This window comes from Gobio gobio (genome assembly GCF_949357685.1).
Source record: "Gobio gobio genome assembly, chromosome: 13".
In the NCBI taxonomy this organism is placed as follows: domain Eukaryota; kingdom Metazoa; phylum Chordata; class Actinopteri; order Cypriniformes; family Gobionidae; genus Gobio; species Gobio gobio.
In genome coordinates this window covers 34414079-34434441 of record NC_137106.1, presented here as the reverse complement: position 1 = coordinate 34434441, position 20363 = coordinate 34414079, and positions in this window count along the sequence as shown.

Here is a 20363-nt window from a genome sequence, read left to right as displayed (position 1 = left end):
AAAACATGTGTCATGGTTTCCATAAATATAGTATGCAGCACAACTTTTCAGCACATTTCTTAATAATTAGAAATGTTTCTTGAGCACCAAATCAGCATTTGTGCAATCATATTCTTTTGGGAGGCTGAAACGGTTATTTTTGAAACCGTGTCCCAGAGTGGATAAATCAAAAACCCTTACGTTTTTGTGTGTACAGCCAATCCATATATTTTGTGAATCGATGTCATCACCTCACGTCTTGATCCTAGTCAGACACCGCATGCACATACATGCGCAAAATCTCACGATAAAATAACAATAAATTAAATCAGATTGTTTTATTAATGTCTACACCTACCCCAACCCTAAACCTACCCTAACAATAATGCAAATACAGTAATTAAATGACGCAATATTGATGTGCGCATGTCCAGTGGTCCTAGCAGTATCCCTTCATGCTCCAAGTCTTCTGCTCCGTTTTAGCGTATCTCTGTGGCAGAAATACAACAGCACATGTATACTACATCATTTTGAGTCATTTTCAGTGGTTTCGTGTGTATGCAGATATTTCTTGAGACAGGAAAATCAGACAGGATAGGGAAATCTCTGGCTTCGTGTGGATGTGGCCTTAATGATGACAGAACTACATTTTTGGGTGAACTATCCTTTTAATGTGAAAAATTGCACAAAAATGTTCTTGGCATGAGAATATGGATACATTATTGTTAGGTAAGATATTGCAATACTTCCAAATATCAATTCCCCCACCCTTAGCACTATAGTCTAGAAGTGGGAAACTGGTTTTAGACTATACACTAGAGTCATGCTAATATGTACAGGATCTGGTTTAAGTATTGTGGCTGTTCCTTTGTAACAGTATTTATTTTAATGTTTAGTCCCTGGCTCTAAACTACTTTTTAAACCTGAGTGACGAGTCGAAATTAGTTTTCTGTACTAATGTGCATTGATACAAATGCGGTCGATAGGGCTTAACTGCTATTGAAGCCAATTTCTTTAATGAGCTGTGTGGTATGAAACAGTCATAGTGTTAGTTACCTCACACAATCTCAATATAGTCATATTTATGTTGTGTACTGTGAGTTTGTAATTATATTTTCTGTCTCTTGTGCAGAATGATAAAGCAGAGCATTGATTCGTGTTATAGCCAGTCATGTGGGGGAATCAATGTTTGTTGAATCATTTGAGTTATTGGAGCTGTGTTGGTGTAATGCTTTTATAGTGCGTCTATAGAATTGTATTTGTTGCACCACATAATAAACCCATCTGGAGTTGGCAAGTGATTTTACTTTTCTCAAGGGCACCTTAGACACAACTCTGGTTATACCATTTTATGTACAATTCATAGACGCATTTATGTGCGATGGTGTGCTTAATGAATTCATTAGTCTACAAAAAAGTCTCATGAAGCAAATGCGTAACCAACCAAACAAAAACAAATATTCTTTTCATGAGTGTTGTCTCCCCACCTGATATACCTGATGATTTTGGAGTAAAGTACTTAAAATGCAGTTTATCCTTGTGCAAAAAAACAAAACAAAACAGAAAGCACAAGTTTTGTGTCAGGTTGTTACTGTTGTAATGCTAAATATAACGGTATAATTGTGTGTATTACCAAAGTTGTGTGTATTACCCTTTAAGGCAAGTCATTTCAATTGGCGGCCATCTTTGAAACGCCTATTGGGCAGCAATTTCAGTTATGCAAGTTCATCTCTTTGAAAGTCGAAACAACAAATTCCCCAAAGCTGTTCACTAAGCTTACAATTGAAGTTCATATTTGAAATCACCTGAGAACAACTGTCTCATAAATGTTGTGTCTAAATGTTCAAATCATGACACAATTTATTTTTATTTTTTAAATTAGGCTGCCAATGCACAGTTATAAGTGTGTGTCTCAGAAAACAGACACCCGGAGCGGCTAATGGCAGGTGCAGTGACGCAATGACATCAATTGACCTATCGTAAGCCCCGCCCCCCTTAGTTACTGTTGCTAACTCAGACAAACAGCTGCTAACTGTCTTACAATGACAGCTGTCAGTGTGAAAACCGTATCCCAAGTTGTTTTTGAACAACTGTCTGATTGATAAATCGCCAAACTTTACTAATGGTTTATGAAGTTTATTACTTCCTTTTTCACAAAAAAAAAAACACAGTAAGAGCTGAACAAACAATGTGCTAATAAACTGTAAACTTTGTGTCTGAAAACAACTCAGATAAACTGCGAGTGCGAGCTTTCCCTTTTACTACCCGCAAACTATAATACCCATCAAAATAGAAGTCCCTCCTTAGTAAGACAGATAATGCGGACCTTAAACAAATCTAAACTCACAAAAAAAAAAAAATGTAAACGAAAACAAATTAGAAGATAAATCACAATAAAGTCTGTGACACAGAAGGATCACCTCTCATCAAGGAGCATTTAAGTCAGACTTAAATATGCCATGGAGGGATATATAAAAGGTTATGGTATATGGTGGGAGATTAATTTGGAAGCGATGGTTTACAGGTCACAATGCAAACGGGAGAAGCCTCATGTTATGGTTGTCACAAACTCGGATGACAACAACTTCATGTACCGCAGGGCGAGATTAAATAAATGTATTTACATTTTGGTTTGTATGTTAGCAGGGACTCACTAACTTTGATCATAACTTATTTAACTTATTTAATATGACAACCAGAAAATCCTCTTAGGATACCTGGAATCAGTGTTTTATAATTTTTGTAGCATAAACACCATCAAACCGATAAGAGCTTCGGATTTTCCAATGTTTTTCTATGGAGCTGAAACCTAAAGATGTCCGAGTTCAGGTCCCCGTACAACTGATACTCAACTGCCATTGGCTCATCTGCTTTCGAGGGGCGGGGCTTACCGATAGGTCAATTGTCAATTGGCTGTTTTATTTAGAAGGGGGGACTTCTAAGCCCCCTTTTTGACTCCTTTACACATTTTATAAACATGCATGTGTTCTCAGCTGGTAAAATGCCATCATACATAGCCCAGAACACAGCATTGTTTTGGATGTTCATTAAGTTCCATCGCAATACTATTTATTTATTTTTTGTATCTTTAGGTTAGATCTTAAAAATGTCAATGTGAACGCTAAACAAACCAGATATAAATGTATTATTATCCAGACCAAAAGAACCAAGAGAACTGAACTACAAGTGTGAACACACTCATAACTCTTTCCCCACCAAACAGAATTTTTCGTTATTTGTGAGAAAACGCTCCCCCACCAAGCACTGAATTTTCCAGGTTTCCATGTTTTTACTGTTATACACTAGGGGGCCCTGTGACACATCTTCTGAAAGAGTACTGAATCTCTTGATCAAAACACATGCGGAAACAAGCGATAGCATATGTAAGCAGATTCCGTTCCCATGGCTCTCAGCCCCGCCCTGCTTGCCACAATCATGTGCTCATACCCAAACATATATGTCATAATGCCAAAATTATACACCAATATAGGCAAGGCAAGGCAAGGCAATGGAGTAGCTACCATGAATAGTGAAAAATGGTGTACCCTGTGTATTAAAAAGTGAAGCAGAGGGGTCCTGACCAAGGGTCAATATGCGACAAGTTGGGAGTGATAATGTGTTGGCCTTTGAGATAAAAGCTAATGGAAAGCTTCCACTAGATATTGATGTAAAACCATAATAATTTAAATCCCTAATTGATATTAAACTAGGAACCCTGCTATTACATGAGGCTTAATTTACTGTGGCCATGAATGTGTGAACACTTAAAAACAAAGAAATGTTGGTTAATGTTTCCTGTGTTGGTTAAATTAATTGGTTTGAACGCCATTACAAGTTTAAGATCAAGGGGTCTCTGAGTCAAACCAGGCCCCACTTTAAAGTATGAATAATTAAAAACTCTTTCATTGCCCTACACTGCTATTAGTATGTATGCTTGATGCCTGTAATTAGCAGCAACATAACAAACATGGAATATAAATGACGAGTAGTACACAGACATGCAATGGGGCTAGTGATGTCTTAGTGGAATTTTCAATCTCAGCAGCCTAATGTGATATTTTTCTTCTTTTTTTCTCCCTGGTCTGGCACATCTCATTAACGAGATTTGTTCCTCATCATCAGGAAAGTATTCGTCATTTCATGAGCGATTCATTTCATCCTTTTTTTCTCTGATATTAGTTCCACACATTATAAATTGCTTCACTCCCACCGCAGTCTTGTGCATCACGACGTTTCATTGGAAATCAAATCCAAAGATGTATGAGGGATAATTTAGTTTTTCAAAATGCATACCTTTGTTTACATAGTATGCTCGGTTATTCTGAAACAAGATTAATTTTCTGTGAAGAAAACCATTTCCTCTCGAGATCAAAAGAGAAACTGGATTGTAATGAACCTGTGTATTACATTAGAAAGATGTTTTTGTTGGTATATGCCAGTAAAGAATGGAAACTCACCTTTGTGTTTAAGCAGGCTTTGTCATGTCATGTGCTAGATTCACATGGGTTCTCAACCCTGGTCCTCGAGGGCCACTGTCCGGCAGACTTTAGCTCCAACTCTAATCAAACACACCTGAACCAGCTAAGTAAGCTCTTCAGGATTACTAGAAAGCTATAGGCAGGTGAGTTTGATCAAGGTTGGAGCTAAATTATGCACGACAGAGGACCTTGAGGACCAGGGTGCTTGAATGTCCCTAAAATTCAAGATATGGGTCTAAAATGCCCTTTTTAGTCTCGGTGCTATGGGCGAAGATATTGCAGGCTCACTCTTGCTCGTATCCAAGGTAAATCACCAACACTATCATCCCTTACATGTGTTTTATTGAACTAAATACATCGTCATCTGATAAAACGCATGCGCAGGTTACTTTTCTTGAGCACCCAAGTCCGTGTTGCTTTCACATTCACGTGAATCGTGGCACATTTCGAGCGCAAGTTGCGCAACCAAACTCAGACCACCTCCTTCAGGAAGTCTCGAATTCGGGACCCCTGAGTTCAGCTCACCCGGGTCCGTATGACAGCTTTCCATCAATCCATCCATCTTCTTCCGCTTATCCGGGGCCGGGTCGCGGGGGCAGCAGTCTAAGCAGAGATGCCCAGACTTCCCTCTCCCTAGACACTTCCTCCAGCTCTTCCGGGGGGACACCGAGGCGTTCCAAGGCCAGCCGGGAGACATAGTCCCTCCAGCGTGTCCTTGGTCTTCCCCGGGGCCTCCTCCCGGTTGGACATGCCCGAAACACCTTCCCGGGAAGGCGTTCAGGAGGCATCCGGAACAGATGCCCGAGCCACCTCAGCTGTCCCCTCTCGATGTGGAGGAGCAGCGGCTCTACTCCGAGTTCCTCCCGAGTGACTGAGCTTCTCACCCTATCTCTAAGGGAGCGCCCAGCCACCCTGCGGAGAAAGCTCATTTCGGCCGCCTGTATCCGGGATCTTGTCCTTTCGGTCATGACCCAAAGCTCATGACCATAGGTGAGAGTAGGAACGTAGATTGACCGGTAAATCGAGAGCTTCGCCTTACGGCTTAGCTCTTTCTTCACCACGACAGACCGGTACATCGACCGTATTACTGCAGAAGCTGCACCGATCCGTCTGTCAATCTCCCGTTCCATCCTCCCCTCACTCGTGAACAAGACCCCTAGATACTTGAACTCCTCCACTTGGGGCAGGAACTCTCCACCAACCTGAAGTGGGCAAGCCACCCTTTTCCGACTGAGGACCATGGCCTCGGATTTGGAGGTGCTGATCCCCATCCCAGCCGCTTCACACTCGGCTGCAAACCGTTCCAGTGCATGCTGAAGGTCCTGGTTAGAAGGGGCCAACACGACAACGTCATCCGCAAAGAGCAGAGACGAAACTGTGTGGTCCCCAAACCTGACACCCTCCGGCCCTTGGCTGCGCCTAGAAATTCTGTCCATAAAGATTATGAACAGAACCGGCGACAAAGGGCAGCCCTGCCGGAGTCCAACATGCACCGGGAACAAGTCTGACTTACTGCCGGCAATGCGGACCAAACTCCTGCTTCGGTCATACAGGGACCGGACAGCCCTCAGCAAAGGACCCCGGACCCCATATTCCCCCAGCACCCTCCACAGGACGCCGCGAGGGACACAGTCGAATGCCTTCTCCAAATCCACAAAACAAATGTGGACTGGTTGGGCAAACTCCCATGAACCCTCCAGCACCCTGTAGAGGGTATAGAGCTGGTCCAGTGTTCCACGACCAGGACGAAAACCACACTGTTCCTCCTGAATCCGAGGTTCCACTATCGGCCGAATATCAGCTTTCATATGACCAATTTTTTATGTGAACCGTGCGCCGTTTCGAACTAAACTACCAGTGTGCAAACGCCCTCACATTTACATCATAAGCAATATCTCACGAGTAGCCTAACGAGTTAAAATATCACACGAGTTCTGTTTTTCTGTCCAGAATAGCACGAGACAAGTGAAAATGCGATACTGATCTTATACAACAGTTTAATCAAATAAATAAGTTAATTTTGTGTTGTTTTAGACACAATATTGTCTGTTTTTCTCAGTTTAGCTAAATAAAATATAAAGACAAAGCAAAACTGTTCGTCTCCGAGCAATACAGTGGCGTTCATTTCTGAATCCCCGTTTTGGACGAATCAGTTGAACCAATGATTAAATGGATCATAAAGAGAACCATTTACATTTACCATTTTCATAAAGAGAACCATTTACTTCACTCCTGAATGAATCAGCCATTTCAACGAATTGAATGCTATGTTTTGCAATGTATATTTGATTTGATTTTACACAATAATGGCTTTAAATTATCTTTTGGGAGCAATTTCTCAGCCAAATTTGATGTGCGATTAATTAGATTAATTAATCGCCACATACTGTAATTAATTCGATAAAAAAAATGGTTGACAGCCCTAATATATATGACCTTCTTTACATTAGCGCTGTTTTGGACTTTTTGAATGATTTCGATTACTGGATCACTGAACACTTTCCCAGAGTTTAACACCTTAAAATGGTCTGATCACAAACAGAGAAGCAGAATTGGGTTAAACCAGGGTTACAGGTGCTTGTAGATGCTCAGTGTTATTGTGATAAATCCCTGGGCACGTATTCATAAAGAATCTTAATGCAAAGAGTAGCTCCTAGTGACAAAATTCTAATAAAATTCTTAGAAATGTGGGCGTTTACTCTTAAAATTAACTAAAAAATCCTAGTAAAGAAAAAAGTAATTCAGAAAGCATCTTAACCCTTAAAAGAGGTCTTAAGGTCAAATTTGTTAGGAGCACGGATGAGGACTTTTAAGAGGCTTAAGAGTTTCTTTAGCAGCGGAGAAAATGGCAGAAAGACAAAGAGGGTGAAGAAATGTGTTGCAGACAATGGATGACAGTGACTTAATAAGACCTATAGATTAGATCGTGCAGGGATCATGTTTGTTACATTAAACATTAATAAACCCAACTTTCAAACCACCAATTAAATAGACATGCCAGCAATCAGTGTAATTGGAAAGAGTGGAACAATGTTTATTCTAAGCCAATCAAATACCTTATAGAAAATTAACAGCATGGTAAATAAATAAAAGGATTTATATACATATATTTATAATGTGTGTGTGTGTGTGTGTGTGTGTGTGTGTGTGTGTGTGTGTGTGTGTGTGTGTGTGTGTGTGTGTGTGTGTGTGTGTGTGTGTGTGTGTGTGTGTGTGTGTGTGTGTGTGTGTGTGTGTGAGTGAGAGAGAACGGTAAAATAGGACAATTTGCGCTTGTAATTTCAAAGTGAAGGCTTAGAATAGACCCTATACTTAAAAGCGCTCCTTTATTCCCCTTTTTGGACAACCAACCAATCACAGTCTTCAAAATACTGTGTCATACGTAGCAACGGGGTCAGCCCCTCCTCTTCACTAAGATAAAAGTTTTTGTATTTTCCTTGCTCAGAGTTGCTCTCAGATTGGTCCCGAATAGCTCTTAAGCTAAGACTTCTACGTAAAAGTTTTTAAGCTAAATTAGGAGTTTTCTGAGAGGACTCTTAGAATCTTTATGAATACGGGCCCTGACTTCTCTATATATCTATATATATATATATATATATATATATATATATATATATATATATATATATATATATATATATATATATATATACACCGATCAGGCATGACATTATGACCACTGACAGGTGTAGTGAATAACACTGATTATCTCTTCATTGAGGCACCTTTTATTGGGTGGGATATATTAACAGCAAATGAACATTTTGTCCTCAAAGTTAATGTGTTAGAAGCAGGAAAAATGGGCAAGCACAAGGATTTGAGTGAGTTTGACAAGGGCCAAATTTTGATGGCTCAGACCATCTCCAAAACTGCAGCTCTTGTGGGGTGTTCCCAGTCTGCAGAGGTCAGTATCTATCAAAAGTGGTCCAAGGAAAGAACAGTGGTGAACCGGCCACAGGGTCATGGGTGGCCAAGGCTCAATGATGCATGTGCGGAGTGAAGGCTGGACCGTGTGGTTTGATCAAAAAGACAAGCTACTGTAGCTCAAATTACTCAAGAAGTTAATCCTGGTTCTGATAGAAAGATGTCAGAATACACAGTGCATCGCAGTTTGTTGCGTATGGGGCTGCATAGCCGCAGACCAGTCAGGGTACCCATGCTGACCCCTGTCCACCGCCGAAAGCAGAAACAGTGGGAATGTGAGGATCAGAACTGGACCACGGAGCAATGGAAGAAAGTGGCCTGGTCTGATGAATCACGTTTTCTTTTACATCATGTGGGTGGCCGGGTGCGTGTGCGTCGCTTTCCTGGGGAACACATGGCACCAGGGTGCACTATGGGAAGAAGGCAAGCCGGTGGAGGCAGTGTGATGTTTTGGCCAATGTCCGGCTGGGAAACCTTGGGTCCTGCCATCCATGTGGATGTTAATTTGACTCGTACCTTCTACCTAAGCATTGTTGCAGACCATGTACACCCTTTCATGGAATTCCCTGGTGGCTGTGGCCTCTTTCAGCAGATAATGCGCCCTGCCACAAAGCAAAAATTGTTCATGAATGGTTTGAGGAGCACAACAACGAGTTTGAGGTGTTGACTTGGCCTCCAAACTCCCCGGATCTCAATCGAACACCTGTGGGATGTTCTGAACAAACAATTCCAATCCATGGAGGCCTCACCTCGCAACTTACAGGACTTAAAGGATCTGCTGCTAACATCTTGGTGTCAGATACCACAGCACACCTTCAGGGGTCTAGAGTACATGCCTCGTAATGTTATGCCTGATTGGTATATATATATATATATATATATAACAGGGTTTGACAGTTTTTTGCTCACCGACCACTGTGTATTAGACTGTTTACGTGCAATAAGCATGAACTCCATTTACTGTAATACTGAAAGGCAACTTTATGTGCACGAACATTGGGTGTGAGCACACAATTTGTGTGAATTTATGCGGAAATTATGCGCAATATACGCAATCCCACGCCAAAATTCAAGCCCTGTAACCTCGACAATATTCATCCGGAGCAATTGAAACGAGTGAGTGAAACAAGGGAGGCGGGTTTGTGTGTCAACTCGCTTTCAGAGAGAAGAGAAAGTGAGAAAGCACAGCTGGTATTGTGTATCTGTGGAAAATTAGTATTGGAAGCATTTCAGATATTTCAGTATTGCATTTTTTGACAACACTACATTGCACTTAGTTTATTATTTCAGATGGCTTTTTAAAAGACTACAACTGAAAATGTATATAAAATTCAACCCGTCTATTCAACCCGACATGCATTATACACCACTGCTGAAATTCCCCCATTTTTTTTTTTTAAAGTAGAATAGAAGAAATATAACAATAAAACTGCTGCATTTTAACAGATTTGGTGACACTACATGCTTATTATTATTTATTATTTTATTTCTTTTCAGTTTATCTGCTCTCTGTATTTTTGTGGCATTTTTGTTTTTTAATTTTAATTTTGTTATTTTTGTCTGCTCTGGGTAATGAGCTTGTTAAAAATTATGTGAATTATAATTTCCAATATAGCAGACAAATGTAATAATAATAATAATAATAATAATAATATATTATTATTATTACATTTGTCTGCTATATTGAATATTGTATATATATATATATATATATATATATATACATTTTTTTTTTTACCTTGTCGACAATAGTTTAGACAAGCAGATCTTAAACTATGAGACAGTAAAAGTTTTTAAACATAAAAAATAATAATAATAATAATCACACTTCACCTTTCAGCAGATGCAGTACTGAGTTCCAGGAAGCACACAGAGATAGGCAGAGCATGTGATGTGTGTGATCTCCTGGTGTGAATCTCAGGGTCAGTACACCAATTACCACTCATAACATTTCATCCTGGCTGCATGAGCTTCTGATTGATACCTTCACGGACACCTGAGACATAACATGTAAAATAAAGATGAAGCTTCATGGGAATTTTGTCTTGTGAAACATCACGCGCTGCGATTACAAAACATTTCTTGGTGTGACTTGGGAAATGCCAGTAGCACTGTCAGATTGCCTTCCAGTTCGAATCATGGCTAAAGAATAGCACCGTTTGACGTGCAAGTTAAATTCGAATCTAAATTGACTCCAAATTAATGACTAATTTCCCAAGGTATTCACTAATAGAACATAATAGATTGTTTGATAAATGAATCACTGGTTGATGAAAATGAGCTCATCAAAATGCAAAAACCAGAGAAGCTCACATGCAGACAATCTCACGCAAGACACACTGATCATTTCTGTTATAGACTAGAAATACACTTCATAACCTAATGTTCCCTCTAATGAGCTCGAACTGTTTCGTTTATTTTTTTATTTTTTTCAACTCATTTCTTTAGTATTCTTGTTAACACTCTAGGGATATTAATTTGATATCCCGTGCTCTTTGTGATTCAGGAAATGTCGGTTTTCAGTGACATCAGTGATTCTTGCAAAGAGATTAGGCGATAAAGCACTTAACGGTGCATGAAAGGAAGTAGCTTTGTGAATTAAAATTTGTATTACATGTGGATGGAGGCTTGACAGAACTTGCAGATTTCTTGTCACCTCCTGACTGTCAAGTAGGGCTACATTAAAGTATTTTTTTTGTTTTTTTTTATGGTGATCTTAATGACACTTGCATATTGCAGAATTAAACTGGATTTATTGAATTTGAAAGCAGGTTTGTGCATCTATCATTTGATGTACTGTACATATTTGAATTTGAGTTCATTCACACCATCAAAAACCTGACTTTTAAAGGTGCAATATGCAACAATTTTTGCAGTAACCTATCCAAAAACCACTAGTCCAGTGATAAATATTTTGTTCAGTTGAGTACTTTAAATATCCCAAATTTTTCCAACTATTTGTAAATCTTGAGAAAATTGCGGTTTCTGCTTTTACTGCCATAGAAACCATGGCAACAGACGTGGACAACTTCATAACCTCTAGCGGCACGCTGTTGTAGATTCGTTCAAACATTTTGGACCATGGCATGCAGACAAAATGAGAAATCAAAATAGGACCAGTATCGACATGGCATTTTCGAGATGCAAGAGCTTTGCAACAAACTTAGACTTGACAGAGATGCTGTTCTTGCAAATAAACATACATCGAATCAATGTTATGTAGCTCAACACAATGAAATATTAGAATATCATCAGTATGATGTTCTAATTTTGATGTAGCTTACTGCTAGTCTCATACAGCCAACAAACTAACACACAGAATAACATTATAACTTTCAACACACTCAAATGCAGTTTAGATAGTGGAGACCAAGTGAAACAACATTGCGTTTCATCACAATTTTAATTCTTCAAATAAACTGTCCTGTATGAGTAGTAATTCAGCACTTGTGGGTAGTTCGGTAGAATTAAATGTCCTCATGTCTTTATAACCCCCGGGACTCGCGTGTATCTGTCTCTTATTAGTAATTGCGCCCTGATTCATGCCACAGTCATGTTAAAAAACATGAATGCAATCCATAAACATCATTTTCCCATAAACATATTAGATCCATCGGTATGACGACAAGTTCCATGATTCCACGCTCATTCACTGCGTCATCTATCTACTTCTTGTTATTGTTTTGAAGAGGTAAGTGACCCCTAGCGATGAAAAAATACATAGTGTAGCTTTAATTCTTAAAAGCAATTTTTTTGTTGTTGTTGTTTTCTTTGTTATGTGAGATGGTGGTCCAGTGGGTTAAACCATGGAACTGATACGCAGAAGGTTGCTGGTTCGATCCCAGTGGTCACCACCAGTGTGTCCTTGAGCAAGGCTCTTTACTCCATGTTGCTCCAGGGGGATTGTCCCTGTAATAAGGGCACTGTAAGTCGCTTTGGATAAAAGCGTCTGCCAAATGCATAAATATATAAATATAAATTTACAACTATGAAGACTTCAGATGCAAAAGCCTCTAAGTCCGTCTGACGCATTTCTTTAAAAAAAGCTGAGGCAGGGATTTAGTGGGTTTGACGTGAAAGTATTTGATGAACGTATACTGTATGCGGAGAGCATTCACTCAGTATCGTTATCTCATTTCTGACCGAAATGGCTTTTAGAGGCTTTTGCATCTGAACTCTTCATATACATGACTGTTGTCCTTTTCAGAAAAAAAATATATTGAGCTGCAAACTTACAGACAGGTATGATAATGTGTTTTTGTCAAAGTGTAAAGTGTCCTGCACCTTCATTGCCAATGATTTATACACATCCCATAGCAAGAATATTTATTTGTTTATATATGCAAATAGTTAATATTTGTTCGTTTAAAAAATGCTGTCACATACACTGTAAAAAATGATTGTGATTTTAACGGTATTTTACTGTAAAAATGCTACGGTGAAAAACAGTTAATTGGTTAACAGAAAGTATCCGTACTATATACGGTGAATAACTGTAATAGATCTAACCTTACATTTCATTTAATTTTACAGTAAAATACCGTTAAATTTACAGTTTTTGGAAGTGAAAAAGAACAAGTCATTGTGTAATTTACAGTGAAAAACCCGTAAATTGACATTCCCAGAATTCCCAGCGTGACACTTCGCATTTGATGTATTTTCATTACAATAACTATGTTTCTTCTTTGTTTTTTCTAATCAGCTATGTACATTAGGGTTTTATGTTATATCTGATGTTGTTAAATTAATGTTTATTGCATTTTTTAAATTTAAGTTTTACCATGATGGTGTTTAGTGTTTGTGTGAATGACACTAAGCACCTTCTATATATTACTATTGTTCTCTTAAAAGCTGCTTTTGATTAGCTTTGATTCATCACATGATTCTCATCACCACTGTGATTGGTGGTTGTCTGTATATATCAAAGATACATAACAGATATTAGTATTTCAATAGGTTGGTAATTTAACATTATTTCAGTTAATGAAATATGTGGGTTTTTTTTTTACCGTAAATTTTACGGGGATTTTTTTTACAGTGTAAGCCCTGATCTAATGTTAAATAAACAGCCGGATGTAAATTTAACTGAGCAAACTCGTCAGTTTAGCATAGCAGTGACATAGATATCACTGAATCCCAATGTTGAATTCACATGTTTAAAATGTTAAATTTACTCAACAAACTTGTTCACTTCAGTGTAACAATGATGTTAATATTACTGAAATCCAATGTTAAATATACATGTTTAAAATGTAAAATTCACATGCAACTCCGTAAGTATGTTTACGGTTTGATGTCATTTTTACAGTAATGTTCTGGTAACCACAGCTGCCGGTATTTTTCCGTAGAAACAACGGGATTTTTTTTACAGTGTAGAACAACAATTTCCAGAGCTAGTGACAAATTTATGTTTAGAAAATTGGATTTTATTAATTAATTTCATGTTATATATGTTATTTTTTTAATGCTGATATATTTGTAAGTTGCTTACTGTATATAAAGTAATTAATATAAATACATAATAATAAATATAAAATAATTCTTAATTAATTCACCATATTAATTGTGTATAGTCAGTGTTGTCTATTTTGTCATTAGTAAATACAATTTGTTTTGTTTTTCTCTACCTGGAGTAAAGTGAACTTAAAAAATCTATTTAAAAAAAAAACATACCATGAGATTAATCGATGGGGATGTCACCGGTTTAGGTCTGTTGCGTAATCCTGGAGTTAAAAACAAGAGGAGGTGTGGAGCATCAGTGCAGGTAGAGACGTTCTATAAAAGACAGTTTATTAGTGCAGAGCAATCATTTATCACAGTCCTTCTGTGACAGCTTTAAGAGTTCGTGCTGTGCAGAAACGCTAACCGAGAAAACTACACATAGAGGATAAACCATTAGAAAGTGATGTATTAAACTAGTAGAGTTTAAAGAACCTCAAGCTAACTTTGTATGACCACTTGTTTTTATTGCTCTCGATTTCTATGCACCTAGAGTGAATTCTGACAGTGAGAACACAGTAAAGAAAGGTCAAGGTTAGTTATAATGGATGCACTGGATACTGAGGAGGTAGAAGGGAGCACTTTAGGTGCTCTTGATCATTTTTACATTGGCATATTTCTCCAAACAGCAGGTCTGCAGTGCATCTTAAAAAGAAAAACTATGCATGCCGAGAACAGAATGGAAGATTGGAGCTATGCAGCATTATTTCAGAATAAAGGTGTGAAAATGTAACCAATTCATTTGTTTATCTTTTAGCTAGTTTGATTACTGACAATTGCACAATTTTCAAAACCATGTCCAACGTCCATTGACTGAACCACACAAAGTCTTCCATGTAGACTTTGTAAGTGTCACAAAGAGAATGCAATGCAGTTCCCTATCAGTCAGTCATGTTTGATGTTACATCATAACTGACTGACGTATTTCGGATCTCGTCTGAGAGCTCAATCACCTTTGAGTGGAAACAAAACAAGCCAATGCACATTTGTGAGTGAGATTTGCATCGCAAGCCACTCCCTGTACCTACGGGTACATAAGGCAGCATGAAACACTCACACAGTTAAGCTTTCGCTTCAGAGCCGAGCATGCACTCACTCACTCAGAGCATTCACTCTGCTCTTTAATCATCTTCGAGTACTAGAACAAGAGGGAAGCTTGTTGTGGCGCGACAGTGCCTCACATGTCTGGGCTGTAAGCACACTGTGGTAGCGTTCGTTGATGAGCCATGTACCCTCTGTGGGAAGATGACCATCGCGATGTTGAAATTGAGACTCCAAGTCCCCTCTGCTATTCCCCGATCTGGTTTCTCTCCCCCGCAAAGAGCCACTTTGGTTAATATGCAGGGTGATCTGAGGGTTATAATGGGAGCTCTCTCATCAGGTTTAATCCCCACGACCCTCCCACTCCCAGCCCTTCCGTTGCTGTGTCCCTTTCACGCACTGCATATTTTTTACGTGGACCACACACAGAGCTTCAGGACCTCAGAACAGCCATTCGTCTGCTTTGGAGGCCAGCAGAAGGGAAATGCTGTTTCCAAACAGTGGTTGGCCCACTGAATAGTGGATGCCATCGTCTTGGCGTACTAGTCCCAATGCAAGCCGTGCCCCCTTGGGGTGAGTGCTCACTCCACTCTGAGTGTTACCTCCCCCTGGGGGAGTTGGTGCACAGCGCCTCTCTGTCAGACATACACTATATTGACAAAAGTATTGGGACACCCCTCCAAATAATTGAATTCAGGTGTTCCAATCACTTCCATGGTCAAAGGTGTATACAATCAAGCACCTAGGCATACAGACTGTTTCTACAAACATTTGTGAAAGAATGGGTCGCTCTCAGGAGCTCAGTGAATTCAAGCTGGGACCGTGATAGGTTGCCACCTGTGCAATAAGTCCATTTGTGAAATTTCCTTACTACTAAATATTCCACGGACAACTGTAAGTGGTATTATAACAAAGTGGAAGCAATTGGGAACAACAGCAATTCATGTAAAATCACAAAGCGGGGTCAGTGCATGCTGAGGTGCACAGTGTGCATAATTCGCCAACTTTCAATAGCTACATTCAGAAGTCAATAGCTAGAAGTCAATAGCTACAGACCTCCAAACTTTGTGTGGCCTTAAGATTAGCTCAAGAACAGTGCATAGAGAGACTTAATGCTTCAGCATACCAAGACATTTTGGACAATTTCATGCTCCCAATGCTTTCTATTCCAACATGACTGTGCACCAGTACACAAAAAAGGTCTATAAAGACATGGATGAGCAAGTTTGGTGTGGAGGAACTTGACAACATCAGTGCCTGACCTCACAAATGCACTTCTAGAAGAATGGTAACATTTTTTCCATAAACACACTCCTAAACATTGTGGAATGCCTTCCCAGAAGAGTTGAAGCTGTTATAGCTGCAAAGGATGGGCCAACTCCATATTAAAATCTACGGATTAAGAATGGGATGTCATTAAAGTTCATGTGCATGTAAAGACAGGCGTCCCTAAACATTTGGCAAGTATCTGTAGAGCTGCAGGCTGGGCGACACCTAACACATTTGCGAGATTCTACAGTCTTCAAGTCGAGCCGGTTTCTTCCTGTGTGTTGGGTATAAACAGGTAATATGCGGAAAGGCTGGGTTGGTGTCTCACTTGCAGCGCCATTCCCGTCTCATGGGGGGATACGAGCACCTATTTTTGCTCTCCAGGTAAGTTCCCCACCCGGTTGAACCCTGGATACAGTTCCTCCAGCATCCTTCAGCAGTCAGACTCGGCAGAGGCATCCGACACCAGGTCTAGTACTTGTGTTTCTGGCCAGTTGGTCAGCCCCTGTACTAGACTAGATGCCCATATGTTGTGATTCCCTTTCGGTGATCCCATATGTAATTCTTCCACAGTACAGTTTCCCTGTTGGCAAGCCTCTGTCTTTCCCTGGGCAGATTACGCTCTGCCCATCTCTGTAATGGTATTGATTTCCCACCTCTCAAGGCAGGTTCTACCACAGAGATCTTCCATACAGTATGTAGTTTTGCCCGAAGGGTCAGTTCATATAATTTCACGTTACCTCCCTTAGAGTGGCCAGACGGAAGCCACTCCTCAGTAAAAGGCACATGACAGCCCGCCTGGAGTTTGCCAAAAGGGACCTGAAGGACTCTCAGATCATGATAAACTAAATGCCGATCGACATTCCCCTTGAAAAGTCCTATCTTTTCTGCCCCATCAGGTATGGAGGACCAAGCGACTTACACAGGGTGCTGGGAAGGAGCAGCGGTAGTGGCACTTTTCATTGGGATCCCAATACATCAGTCAGTTATGATGTAATGTCGAACGTTACAGACTGATAGGGAACATCTTGGTTACTAATGTAATCCTGAAGGAGGGAACAGAGACGTTATGTTCCGTCGCTAAAACCCCTGTACCACCCCTGAGTGGTACCCCGGGACCCCGCCTTGGCTCCTCAGTGCAAAACTTAACTGTGTGAGTGTTGCATGCTGCCTTAAATACCCATATGAATGGGATCTCACTCACCAATGTGCATTGGCTTGTTTTGTTACCCCTCAAAGGTGATTGGGGTCTCAGGAAAGATCCCAATACATCAGACAGTTATGACATGGTCTCGCGTAGCCAGACCTTCAGAATCACGTCTAAAGGTCTGGACTACATCGAAGCTTTCATTGGTCAAGGACCGCCCAAGAGGACATTTGACTGACATGTAACGCAACCAATCACAGTTTGTTTTGTTCCGCATCATTTTAGGGGCGTGAAAATGTATAGTCGATGTCCTGCATCTACAAATTATTCATTAATGAACGTTTTTCAAGTTTACTGCAATAATGGAGATACAAACTTCACATACTTTTGAAAATCCAGCATTTAGTTGATCCTGGTAAGCGCTCATTGTTACAGTTTTAAACACAACGGCGTTCTTCTTCCATGAGGGAGTTTGGAGTCGAATTAAAGAATGCAACACACATGTCTCGCGGACATCCTGTAGATTTCAACCAATCAGATGACGACTTCGAAACTCTTGAAGTGTTTCCAAATAAGTGTGCCATATGCATCAGACTTTCAGCCAACAGTCCGTGGGCGTGACGTCTGAGGCTGAGACTAGTTATGATGTAACATCTCCGTTCCCTCCTTCAGGGAACGAGGGTTACATTAGTAACCTAGTCGTTTTAACACATAAAGGAGACATTTTGAAGCAACTGCATATGCTAGTTTTGTGCTTAACTCATTGAAGTATCACTACAAGCTGTCTTTGTATGAAAATATCTGCATGAAACGGACAGGTTTGGAATTACGTGGGTGAGTGAATAATGACAGAATTAAACCAAACACATACAACGCCGATTATAATTCACAACCATCCAATAAAACCGCAGATTAACGTGGTTTGCCCAAGGTAACCATTTGAACTCTGTGCCTAAAATGAAACAGGCCTAAATAATGTAACATTCAGTTCAATTTATCTTTTTTTCACCTCTATTGAAACTAACTTGATGTCTAAAACCCCATGAGCTGCTGTAAATGTCAGTCATCAATATCATGATGTCTCCATCCTATCTCTCTTACTGTTCATCTAATGTGCTACATCTAAGGCAATGCTCTCTAGGAACATGTATCATGATAATTTTCCTACAGCCAATTGCCCCAAGCTCCTCTGAGATTGAGGTGTTTTGCTTCATCAGATGAGTGTTTTCTGGTCCAATGAGGAGTTTTTTTGTAGAGTGAAACAGCATGTCATGTACATATTATATTATATTATTATATTATATTATATTATATTATATTATATTATATTATATTATATTATATTATATTATATTATATTATATTATATTATATTATATTATATTAACTTAATAATATAGAATAATAATAAAATGACCCCATATTTATTATAAAAGGTATTTGAAACAGAGTTTGCACAACATTTAAACTGCTATAATGTGATGAGTTTGATCAATACAGCCAGATTGTAATGTATTTCGTTTTTTTCTGGGTCTGTGTTATTGCCTTTAAAATGGTTAGTAATGAGTTAGCCAGACTAAGGTATCATTATCCACACCACTTGAAGGCCTAATAATGGATTCACCATGAGCTGTTTTTGATTTAATTACAGAGTGCATAATTTAAATGTGTTATATTACCTTCACTTCTTTTGTGAAGTGAACGGTGGCATGAAAATTATGTAAACTACACCAAAGTCCCAGAAAAGCATGGGAATCTAACAAGCATTACATGTACACTCAGTAATTTGAAAGAGTATAATAGTATTGAATATGCTATTTTGTTTAAAATTATGTAAACCTACATTCACATAAGATGATTTCATAAGGTCGCCATGTTTAGATCACATGAATTTTGCTAATTTTATCTCCATAATTCCCCATTAAGAAACTACTTATGGAATAAATTAATGAAATAAAATTTTTCATGCAATCCTTCAGAAGACTTGGGTATGAGTTTTTAGGGTTTGACACTGACAGGCGCTATATGGCAAGACCTGTGCAATGGTACTTTTATTTATTTATTTATTTATGTATTTATTTATTTATTTATTTATTTACAGCATATAGTTTTGGTATAAAATAAGGGTGAGTACATGATGAGAGAATTGTAATTTTGTGCTGAAAACTATTCCTTTACACTGGTGTTATTTCTGCAGGATGTCATTATGTAGATGGTTGTAGATTCAGCGCTGATACCTTTGTGTGACATTCAGCTTTGTATAATCCTGTTGAATATTGGCTTTTCCTTTCTGCAAATGCTACGGAAAACAGCATTTCAACAAAAACATACTCAGGTATTTGTATTATTATTATTATTATTATTATTATTATTATTATTATTATTATTATTATTATTATTATTATTATTATTATTATTTTCTATTATTCCCAGCCATGCACATATTCTGGTTTTGAGACCAAGCTTTGTGATTAGGCCTGTTGCAAAATAGAGCTGCTTATTATGTTGAAATCTTTGGGAACATTTCAACACCAAATAACCTACAGTTATGGCCTTTGGGCTGTATTAGGTCTGTAATCTGATGAAAAGAAAATGAGGATGTCCCAAAGACAGAGGAGTAATATAAATTATTTAGCGAGACAGATTTTTACCTGCTTAAATCAATGTCCCAAATGAAGGGAAGAAGAGAGATGTCTTGACAGATCCGATATCAATGACCGGTCAGGAATTATTTAACACACATTCAGTCCCTTGGGCGAAAAGCAGGGCCCTAAAAACAGAAGGAAGGTTGGGGGGTCCAGCGAGACTTATCGTTGTGTCTTGTGTGCTCCGGGAGAAGCAGAAGATCGATATAAAATTAGTACTGAACCAGAACCACTGGACAGACTGCAGGCAGGGACGAATGAGATTCCACTTACATCAGAGCAATGGCTCACAACCACAACTGACCATCCATCCATCCATCTATCTATCTATCTATTTATCTCTAGTCTGTCTGTCTACAATCTTTGCTTTTCTAGTTACAT